Raw genomic sequence first — 12620 nt, forward strand, 5'->3', positions numbered from 1 at the left:
ATGTGTTTCCTTTCATGTGTGTCAACTATAATTTCTGTCAACAGCATTTTGTAGTATTCCTTGTAGAGGTCTTTTTCCTCCTTGGTTAGATATATTCCTATGTATTTTTTTAAGCTATTGTAAAATGAGTTGAGATATTGATTTATTCTCAGCTTGGTCACTGTTGGTGTATAGCAGAGCTACTAATTTTTGTACATTAATTTTGTATCCAGAAACATTGCTGAATTCATTTATGAGTTCTAGGAGCTTTTTGGAGGAGTTTTTAAGGTTTTCTAGGTATAAAATCATATCATCAGCAAACAGCTACAGTTTGATTTTCTCTTTACTAATTTGGATGCCCTTTATTTCTGTCTCCTGTCTGATTGCTTTGACTAGGAATTCCAGTACTATGTTGAATAAAAGTAGTGAGAGTGAGCATCCTTGTCTTGTCCTGGTTCTTGGAGGCAATGATTTCAACTTCTCCCCATTCAGTATTACACTGGCTGTGGGTTTGCCATAGATAGCTTTAATTACATTGAGGTATGTTCTTTTATGCCAGTTTTGCTGATCGTTTTAATTATAAATGGATACTGGATTCTGTTAAATGCTTTTTCTGCAACAATTGAGATAATCATGTGATTTCTGTTTTTAATTCTGTTTTGGGGTGTATAACATTTATTGACTTGCAAATATTAAACTATTCCTGCATCCCTGCTCTGAAACCCTCTTAATCATGGGCTATCTTTTTGATATGTTGTTAGATTTGGTTAACTAGTATTTTGTTAAGGATTTTTGCATCTATGTTTATCAAGGATATTTCCGTGTAGGGTTTTTTTAAATTTTATGTCCTTGTTTTGTTATTAGCATGATAGTGGTTTCATAGAATAATTTACAGAGGATTCCCCCTCTCTATATATTTTGAAATAGTGTCAATAGGATTGGTACCAATTCTTCTTTCAATGTCTCATAGAATTCAGCTGTGAATCTGTCTGGTCCTGGACATTTTTTGTTGTTGGTGGTCACTTTTTGTTACCATTTCAATCTCATTGCTTATTATTGGTCTGTTCAGGGTTTGTAATTCTTCCTAGGTTTAAGCTAGGAAGGTTATATTTTTCCAGGAATTTATGCATCTCCTCTAGGTTTTCTAGTTTTTGAATGTAAAAGTGTTTACAGTAGCCTTGAAAGATCTTTTGTTTTTCTGCGGTGTCGCTTGTAATATCTCTTGTTTTGTTTCTAATTGAGCTTATTTGGATCTTCTATCTTTTCTTGGTTAATCTTTCTAATGGTCTATGCACTTTATTTCTTTCCAAAGAACCAGCTTTTTATTTCATTTATCTTTTGTATTTTTTGTTTCAATTCATTTAGTTCTGCTCTGATCTTGGTTATTTCTTTTCTTCTGCTGGATTTTGGTTTGGTTTGGTTTGTTGTTTCTCAAGTTCCTTAAGGTGTGACCTTAGATTGGCTATTTTTGCTCTTTCAGACTGTTTAATGTAGGCATTTAAGGATATAAACTTTCCTCTTATGACTGCCTTTTCTGTACCCCAGAAGTTTTGATAGGTTGTGTCAAAGTTATCATTTAGTTCAAATATTTTTTTTTTTATTTCCATGCTGATTTCATTGTTGATCCAATGATCACTCAGGGGCAGGTTATTTAATTTCCATATATTTGCTTGGTTTTGAAGGTTTCTTTTGGAGTTTATTTCCAATTTTATTCCACTGTGGTCTGAGAAAGTACTTGATATAATTTCCATTTTCTTAAATTTATTGAGACTTGTTTTGTGGCTTATCATATGGTCTATTTTGGAGAAAGTTTCATGTGCTGAAGAATAGAATGTATATTCTGTGGTTGTTGGGTAGAATGTTTTGTAAATATCTGTTAAATCCATTTGTTCTAAGGTATAGCTTAAATCCATTGTGTCTTTGTTGACTTTAATCAGCACAAAACTAGTGCATTAAACAACTACAACTGGCTGGGTGCAGTGGTTCATACCTGTAATCCCAGCACTTTGGGAGGCCAAGGCAGGAGGATTGTGAGGTCAGGAGATCGAGACCATCCTGGCTAATACAGTGAAACTCCGTTTCTACTAAAAATACTGAAAAATTAACCAGGCATGTGCCTGTAGTCCCAGCTACTTGGGAGGTTGAGGCAGGAGAATGGTGTGAACCCAGGAGGTGGAGTTTACAGCGAGCCAAGATCGTGCCACTGCACTCCAGCCTGGGCAACAGAGCAAGACTCCATCTCAAAAAAAAAAAAAAAACCTACAACTAGGGACCCTCACTGAGTCCATTTCACTCCCCTGCCACCTCCACCAGAGCAGGTGCTGGTATCCATGGTTGAGAGACCTGAAGACAGCTCATATCACAGGGCTCTGTGAAGACATTCCCCAATACCAGCCTGGAGCCTTATAGCCCTGCTGGGTGGCTAAATCCAGAAGAGAAATAACAATCACTACACTTCAGCTATTCAGGGAGCCACATCACTAGCAAAAATATTAGATCAAGGGAGGACCCCTTGGAACAAAAGAATCTGAAAAGCAGCCTTGAGCCCCAGATTTTTCCTCTGATGTAGCCTACCCAAATGAGAAAGAACCAGAAAAACAATTCTGGTCATATGACAAAACAAAATTTTGTAACACCCCTAAGAAATCACACTAGCTCACCAGCAAAGGATCCAAACCAAGAAGAAATCCCTGAATTCCCTGAAAAAGAATACAGAAGGTCATTTATTAAGCTAATCAAGGAAGCATGAGACAAAGGTGAAGTCCAACTTAAAGAAATAATAATAATAATAAAAGATATGGCCGGGCACGGTGGCTCAAGCCTGTAATCCCAGCACTTTGGGAGGCCGAGACGGGTGGATCACGAGATCAGGAGATCGAGACCATACTGGCTAACACGGTGAAACCCCGTCTCTACTAAAAAATACAAAAAACTAGCCGGGCGAGATGGCGGGCGCCTGTAGTCCCAGCTACTCGGGAGGCTGAGGCAGGAGAATGGCGTAAACCTGGGAGGCGGAGCTTGCAGTGAGCTGAGATCCGGCCACTGCACTCCAGCCCGGGCGACACAGCGAGACTCTGTCTCAAAAAAAAAAAAAAAAAAAGATATGAGGGGAGAAATATTCAGTGAAATAGATAGTATAAATAAAAAACAATCACAACTTAGAAAATAAAGGACACATTCAGAGAAGTGTATAATGTGTTGGAGAGTCTCATCAACAGAATCAAGCAGAAGAAAGAACTTCAGAGCTCAAAGACCAGGTTTTTGAATTAATGCAGTCCAAGAAAAACAAAGAAAAAATAATTTTAAAAAGCATAAAATCCTCCTAGAAGTTTGGGATTATGTAAAATGACAAAACCTAAGAATAATTGGTGTTCCTGAGGAAGAAAAGAAATCTAAAAGTCTGAAAAACATATTTGGGAGAACAACTGAGGAAAACACCCCCACCCTTGCTAGAGACATTGACATCCAAATACAAGAAGCTCAAAGAACACTTGGGAAATTCATTACAAAAAGATCATCATCTAGGCACACTGTCATCAGGTTATTTAAAGTCATGACAAAGGAAAGAATCATAAGAGCTGTGAGGCAAAAGCACCAGGTACCCTATAAAGGAAAACCTATCAAATTAACAGCAGATTTCTCAGCAGAAACCCTACAAACAAGAAGGGATTGGGGCCATGTTTTCAGCCTCCTTAAACAAAACAATTATGAGCCAGGAATTTTGTATCCAGTTAAACTAATCTTCATAAATGAAGGAAAGATACAGTGTTTTTCAGACAAACAAATGCTGAGAGATTTGCCACTACCAAGCCAGCACTATGAGAACTGCTAAAAGGAGCTCTAAATCTTGAAACAAATCCTGGAAGCACATTGAAACAGAACATCTTTATAGCACAAATCTCTCAGGACCTATAAAACGAAAATACAACCATCCCCCTGCAAAAACGAACAAGCAAACCAAACCAAACCAAAACCTAAACAGGCATTCAGACAACAAATAGCACAATGAATGGAATAGTACCTCACATCTAAATACTAACATTGACTGTAAATGGCTTAAATGCTCCACTTAAAATGTACAGAATTGCACAATGGATAAGAATTCACCAACCAAGTATCTGCTGCCTTCAAGGGACTCACCTAACACATAAACACTCACATAAACTTAAGATGAAGGGATGGAAAAAGACATTCCATGCAAATGGACACCAAAAGCAAGCAGGAGTAGCTATTCTTGTATCAGACAAAACAAACTTTAAAGCAACAGCAGTTAAACAAGACAAACAGTGACATTATATAATGATAAAAGCCTTGTCCAACAGGAGAATATCAGAATCCTAAATATATATGCAACTAATGCTGGAGTTCTCAAATTTATAAAAACAATTACTACTAGACCTAAGAAATGAGATAGACAGCAACACGATAATAATGGAGGACTTCAAGTATTATCTTTTAAAGGCTACTGTTCAAACAGCCTATTAATTGTATTACTTACCATTATCCTGGGTTTTAATATAAAGTGAGACATTGGAGGAGGCAAGCTTTTCTTATTAGTATGAACTAACTTATCATATTTGCTAATTGCATCTTGATATAGATATCCCACTCCCCCATAGATGTAGAGAAACCTGTTGGTTGTCCGACCAAATATCTTTCCCCCTTCTTTCATAGCAATAGGGTTAATCTTGCTGTGCAAGTAAAGGCTACATAACACAGATTTCCTTGTAACTAGGTGTGGCCCTATAACTGAGTTATCAGCAATAAAATGTGTACAAAGTGGTAAGCACAACATTGACCTTATTTTTTGAAAGAATATTATTTGTTCCAGACTTTTTTTCTCATAAACTAGAACACAGATATGTTCATAACCTAGCCTTCACTACACAGACTGGTGTAATGCCCTAGAGAGTTGTGCTGCAAAAAAGGGAAATAAACATAGATCTTTTAATGACCCTATGAGTAGAAACGTTTAGTTTATTTAAACTGCTTACTTCATGAACTGTATGTAAGGGTGACCCAAATGTCTATTATCTTTAAAGCACTGTCTTTTTGGATTCTTTGTTATATCATTTTAGTCTTTATCCTAAATACACCACAGGATAGTGACCAATTTGGTAAATTAGATTAATGAAGGAAGGCAGGCATTAACAGTCACAAGCCTATTGTCTTTTCCTTGACCTGTCAATGAAGACCCACAGGGAATTACCTATTTGTAGAATCATCTATTCCCCCTTCAATATTCATTTCACTTTCTTAGGATATCTGGAGCAGCCCTGCTTAAGAAATAGAGAAAATGGAAAGTAGTGGAAAGTTGGAGCTTTTGGCAATGTGTAAGGGGTAGAAAAAAGAAATCGTGCTTTGCTTATTATTTTTAAATAGTGTGATAGGTTGGCTAGCTAGCCAATTAAGGAGACAACATACATTTGAACCATTCTGCTGATTCATTACATTGGAAAGGTATTAATTATCCCATTTTCCAATAGGACTATGCATTCTCTCTCATCTAATTCAAAATGACTATTTTATTTTTATTTATGGGAATAAATTTTTTTCCTATTTGAGGAAGTTATCATATCTAGTATATTAATTTCTATGAGATTGGTTTCATTAAACATTAAACAGTAACTGTCTGTTTATCCTCATCTTTAAATATTGAAATGAAATAACAGAGCAGATGGAAATATGCCTGGCCTACAAAGGCAAGTTGTAGATTTGAGATCATATAGAATTCACTCTGGGCCCATAGTCTTTCCTCTAGAATATACTTCTAAGTTATTGGTATATGACGGAGAAAATGTTTTTCTTTCTATTTTCTGTGCCAGCATATTATTGTTCTCATTATTATAAAATGATTAGCAGTTTACTTTGTTTTCTCATTTAATTATATAATAAATAGCAGAAATACTATGACTCACAATATTGTAGGGAAACCAAGCAGCTGTCACTGTAATATTCCTTTGTATGCTGAAATGGAACTTCCCTACCCCCTAAATATTTCCAGAAACAAAGACACTCTTAAATTACCAGATAGTAGAAGACCTCAATTAATAAAAACATGCATTGTCTTGATGAGCTTAACCGATGAGATAAAGTACCTTTGAAACTCTACCATTTATTATAGGCTTTAAGTTCTTTTAAAAATGCATCGTGTTTCTAAGTTTTCTTTTCTTCTGATTTTTCATGGTGAAATGTATTAAATTGTCTTGAAATTGGTTGGTTTGAAGCCCACTTTGTTACAATATTTCTTGGAATGGAGAGAAACAAACATATCAATTTTTCCCTGCTGCTTGATTAATTGAAGGTCTGAACCCAGCAGGGACAATTAGCTATGAATGAGATAATTATGACGCATGACTTATCTCAAAGAACTTATTTTCCCTGAAATGTCAAAGTATCTCAAGAGGATACAAGTTTTCCAACTTTAACGTGAAACCTGCCTATCACAACGTTTCTTTCCCCTCAAGTCAAGTGTATGTGCAACTACTACTGATTTCTTTACTAGCTTGAAGCAGGAAGGTAAAGTGGGAAAGACAATATCATCCATTCTAAGGCTTGCATTTTAATTATTTTATTTTTCAAAATAAATTGTATTGTGTATATTTGAGTCTTACAACATGATGTTATGGGATATATATAGATACTTAAATACATATAGATAGTACAATTATTGCTATAGTGAAGCAGATAAACATATCTATCATCTAACATAGTTACTTTTTTGTGACATGGGCAGCTAAAATCTTGTTTAACAAAAATCCCTAATACAATACAATTTTGTTAGCTTTAGTCCCCTTGTTGTACATTAAGTCTCCAAATTTGTTCATCCTAGATATCTACTATTTTGTATCTTTTAACCTACGTATCTCCATTTTCTCTATCCCATCAACCTGTGGTAATCACTTTTTCTTTTTTTCTTTTTTTTTTTTTTTTGAGACGGAGTCTCGCTCTGTCGCTCGGGCTGGAGTGCAGTGGCCAGATCTCGGCTCACTGCAAGCTCCACCTCCCGGGTTCCCGCCATTCCCCTGCTTCAGCCTTCCGAGTAGCTGGGACTACAGGCGCCCGCCACCTCGCCCGGCTAATTTTTTTTGTATTTTTTTAGTAGAGACGGGGTTTCACTGTGTTAGACAGGATGGTCTCGATCTCCTGACCTCGTGATCCACCCGTCTCGGCCTCCCAAAGTGCTGGGATTACAGGCTTGAGCCACCGTGCCTGGCCAAATCACTTTTTCATTCTCTATTTCTGTGCATTTGAGCTATTTATTCCATATGCGTGTTTGCCATTTGCATATCTTTATTTTGGAAATGTTTACATATTTTGTGCATTTGAAAATAGAGTTGCGGAGGGCGGAGCAAGATGGCCGAATAGGAACAGCTCCAGTCTCCAACTCCCACCGCGAGCCACACAGAAGACCAGTGATTTCTGCATTTTCAACTGAGGTACTGGGTTCATCTCACTGGGGAGTGCCGGACGATCGGTGCTGGTCAGCTGCTGCAGCCCGACCAGCGAGAGCTGAAGCAGGGCGAGGCATTGCATCACCTGGGAAGCGCAAGGGGGAAGGGAATCCCTTTTCCTAGCCAGGAGAACTGAGACACACAACACCTGGAAAATCGGGTAACTCCCACCCCAATACTGCACTTTAAGCAAACAGGCACACCAGGAGATCATATCCCACACCTGGCCGGGAGGGTCCCACACCCACGGAGCCTCCCTCATTGCTAGCACAGCAGTCTGTGATCTACCGGCAAGGCAGCAGTGAGGCTGGGGGAGGGGCGCCTGCCATTACTGAGGCTTAAGTAGGTAAACAAAGCTGCTGGGAAGCTCGAACTGGGTGGAGCTCACAGCAGCTCAAGGAAACCTGCCTGTCTCTGTAGACTTCACCTCTGGGGACAGGGCAATAACAAACGCAGCTGAAACCTCTGCAGACGCAAATGACTCTGTCTGACAGCTTTGAAGAGAGCAGTGGATCTCCCAACACACAGGTTGAGATCTGAGAAGGGACAGACTCCCTGCTCAAGTGGGTCCCTGACCCCTGAGTAGCCTAACTGGGAGACATCCCCCACTAGGGGCAGTCTGACATCCCACACCTCACAGGGTGGAGTACACCCCTGAGAGGAAGCTTCCAAAGCAAGAATCAGACAGGTACACTCGCTGTTCAGCAATATTCTATCTTCTGCAGCCTCTGCTGCTGATACCCAGGCAAACAGGGTCTGGAGTGGACCTCAAGCAATCTCCAACAGACCTACAGCTGAGGGTCCTGACTGTTAGAAGGAAAACTATCAAACAGGAAGGACACCTACACCAAAACCCCATCAGTACATCACCATCATCAAAGACCAGAGGCAGATAAAACCACAAAGATGGGGAAAAAGCAGGGCAGAAAAGCTGGAAATTCAAAAAATAAGAGCACATCTCCCCCGGCAAAGGAGCGCAGCTCATCGCCAGCAACGGATCAAAGCTGGACGGAGAATGACTTTGACGAGATGAGAGAAGAAGGCTTCAGTCCATCAAATTTCTCAGAGCTAAAGGAGGAATTACGTACCCAGCGCAAAGAAACTAAAAATCTTGAAAAAAAAGTGGAAGAATTGATGGCTAGAGTAATTAATGCAGAGAAGGTCATAAACGAAATGAAAGAGATGAAAACCATGACACAAGAAATACGTGACAAATGCACAAGCTTCAGTAACCGACTCGATCAACTGGAAGAAAGAGTATCTGCGATTGAGGATCAAATGAATGAAATGAAGCGAGAAGAGAAACCAAAAGAAAAAAGAAGAAAAAGAAATGAACAAAGCCTGCAAGAAGTATGGGATTATGTAAAAAGACCAAATCTACGTCTGATTGGAGTGCCTGAAAGTGAGGGGGAAAATGGAACCAAGTTGGAAAACACTCTTCAGGATATCATCCAGGAGAACTTCCCCAACCTAGTAGGGCAGGCCAACATTCAAATCCAGGAAATACAGAGAACGCCACAAAGATACTCCTCGAGAAGAGCAACTCCAAGACACATAATTGCCAGATTCACCAAAGTTGAAATGAAGGAAAAAATCTTAAGGGCAGCCAGAGAGAAAGGTCGGGTTACCCACAAAGGGAAGCCCATCAGACTAACAACAGATCTCTCGGCAGAAACTCTCCAAGCCAGAAGAGAGTGGGGGCCAATATTCAACATTCTTAAAGAAAAGAATTTTAAACCCAGAATTTCATATCCAGCCAAACTAAGTTTCATAAGTGAAGGAGAAATAAAATCCTTTACAGATAAGCAAATGCTTAGAGATTTTGTCACCACTAGGCCTGCCTTACAAGAGACCCTGAAGGAAGCACTAAACATGGAAAGGAACAACCGGTACCAGCCATTGCAAAAACATGCCAAAATGTAAAGACCATCGAGGCTAGGAAGAAACTGCATCAACTAACGAGCAAAATAACCAGTTAATATCATAATGGCAGGATCAAGTTCACACATAACAATCTTAACCTTAAATGTAAATGGACTAAATGCTCCAATTAAAAGACACAGACTGGCAAACTGGATAAAGAGTCAAGACCCATCAGTCTGCTGTATTCAGGAGACCCCTCTCACATGCAGAGACATACATAGGCTCAAAATAAAGGGATGGAGGAAGATTTACCAAGCAAATGGAGAACAAAAAAAAGCGGGGGTTGCAATACTAGTCTCTGATAAAACAGACTTTAAACCATCAAAGATCAAAAGAGACAAAGAAGGCCATTACATAATGGTAAAGGGATCAATTCAACAGGAAGAGCTAACTATCCTAAATATATATGCACCCAATACAGGAGCACCCAGATTCATAAAGCAAGTCCTTAGAGACTTACAAAGAGACTTAGACTCCCATACAATAATAATGGGAGACTTCAACACTCCACGTCAACATTAGACAGATCAACGAGACAGAAAGTTAACAAGGATATCCAGGAATTGAACTCATCTCTGCAGCAAGCAGACCTAATAGATATCTATAGAACTCTCCACCCCAAATCAACAGAATATACATTCTTCTCAGCACCACATCGTACTTACTCCAAAATCGACCACGTAATTGGAAGTAAAGCACTCCTCAGCAAATGTACAAGAACATAAATTATAACAAACTGTCTCTCAGACCACAGTGCAATCAAACTAGAACTCAGGACTAAGAAACTCAATCAAAACCGCTCAACTACATGGAAACTGAACAACCTGCTCCTGAATGACTACTGGGTACATAACGAAATGAAGGCAGAAATAAAGATGTTCTTTGAAACCAATGAGAACAAAGATACAACATACCAGAATCTCTGGGACACATTTAAAGCAGTGTGTAGAGGGAAATTTATAGCACTAAATGCCCACAAGAGAAAGCAGGAAAGATCTAAAATTGACACTCTAACATTGCAATTAAAAGAACTAGAGAAGCAAGAGCAAACACATTCGAAAGCTAGCAGAAGGCAAGAAATAACTAAGATCAGAGCAGAACTGAAGGAGATAGAGACACAAAAAACCCTCCAAAAAATCAATGAATCCAGGAGTTGGTTTTTTGAAAAGATCAACAAAATTGACAGACCACTAGCAAGACTAATAAAGAAGAAAAGAGAGAAGAATCAAAACGACGCAATTAAAAATGATAAAGGGGATATCACCACCGACCCCACAGAAATACAAACTACCATCAGAGAATACTATAAACACCTCTACGCAAATAAACTGGAAAATCTAGAAGAAATGGATAATTTCCTGGACACTTACACTCTTCCAAGACTAAACCAGGAAGAAGTTGAATCCCTGAATAGACCAATAGCAGGCTCTGAAATTGAGGCAATAATTAATAGCCTACCAACCAAAAAAAGTCCAGGACCAGATGGATTCACAGCTGAATTCTACCAGAGGTACAAGGAGGAGTTGGTACCATTCCTTCTGAAACTATTCCAATCAATAGAAAAAGAGGGAATCCTCCCTAACTCATTTTATGAGGCCAACATCATCCTGATACCAAAGCCTGGCAGAGACACAACAAAAAAAGAGAATTTTAGACCAATATCCCTGATGAACATTGATGCAAAAATCCTCAATAAAATACTGGCAAACCGGATTCAGCAACACATCAAAAAGCTTATCTACCATGATCAAGTGGGCTTCATCCCTGGGATGCAAGGCTGGTTCAACATTCGCAAATCAATAAACATAATCCAGCATATAAACAGAACCAAAGACAAGAACCATATGATTATCTCAATAGATGCAGAAAAGGCTTTTGACAAAATTCAACAGCCCTTCATGCTAAAAACGCTCAATAAATTCGGTATTGATGGAACGTACCTCAAAATAATAAGAGCTATTTATGACAAACCCACAGCCAATATCATACTGAATGGGCAAAAACTGGAAAAATTCCCTTTGAAAACTGGCACAAGACAGGGATGCCCTCTCTCACCACTCCTATTCAACATAGTGTTGGAAGTTCTGGCTAGGGCAATTAGGCAAGAGAAAGAAATCAAGGGTATTCAGTTAGGAAAAGAAGAAGTCAAATTGTCCCTGTTTGCAGATGACATGATTGTATATTTAGAAAACCCCATTGTCTCAGCCCAAAATCTCCTTAAGCTGATAAGCAACTTCAGCAAAGTCTCAGGATACAAAATTAATGTGCAAAAATCACAAGCATTCTTATACACCAGTAACAGACAAACAGAGAGCCAAATCAGGAATGAACTTCCATTCACAATTGCTTCAAAGAGAATAAAATACCTAGGAATCCAACTTACAAGGGATGTAAAGGACCTCTTCAAGGAGAACTACAAACCACTGCTCAGTGAAATCAAAGAGGACACAAACAAATGGAAGAACATACCATGCTCATGGATAGGAAGAATCAATATCGTGAAAATGGCCATACTGCCCAAGGTAATTTATAGATTCAATGCCATCCCCATCAAACTACCAATGAGTTTCTTTACAGAATTGGAAAAAACAGCTTTAAAGTTCATATGGAACCAAAAAAGAGCCCGCATCTCCAAGACAATCCTGAGTCAAAAGAACAAAGCTGGAGGCATCACGCTACCTGACTTCAAACTATACTACAAGGCTACAGTAACCAAAACAGCATGGTACTGGCACCAAAACAGAGATATAGACCAATGGAACAGAACAGAGTCCTCAGAAATAATACCACACATCTACAGCCATCTGATCTTTGACAAACCTGAGAGAAACAAGAAATGGGGAAAGGATTCCCTATTTAATAAATGGTGCTGGGAAAATTGGCTAGCCATAAGTAGAAAGCTGAAACTGGATCCTTTCCTTACTCCTTATATGAAAATTAATTCAAGATGGATTAGAGACTTAAATGTTAGACCTAATACCATAAAAATCCTAGAGGAAAACCTAGGTAGTACCATTCAGGACATAGGCATGGGCAAAGACTTCATGTCTAAAACACCAAAAGCAACGGCAGCAAAAGCCAAAATTGACAAATGGGATCTCATTAAACTAAAGAGCTTCTGCACAGCAAAAGAAACTACCATCAGAGTGAACAGGCAACCTACAGAAGGGGAGAACATTTTTGCAATCTACTCATCTGACAAAGGGCTAATATCCAGAACCTACAAAGAACTCAAACAAATTTACAAGAAAAAAACAAACAACC

Source organism: Macaca fascicularis, chromosome X, assembly GCF_037993035.2.
Source record: "Macaca fascicularis isolate 582-1 chromosome X, T2T-MFA8v1.1".
Taxonomy (NCBI): domain Eukaryota; kingdom Metazoa; phylum Chordata; class Mammalia; order Primates; family Cercopithecidae; genus Macaca; species Macaca fascicularis.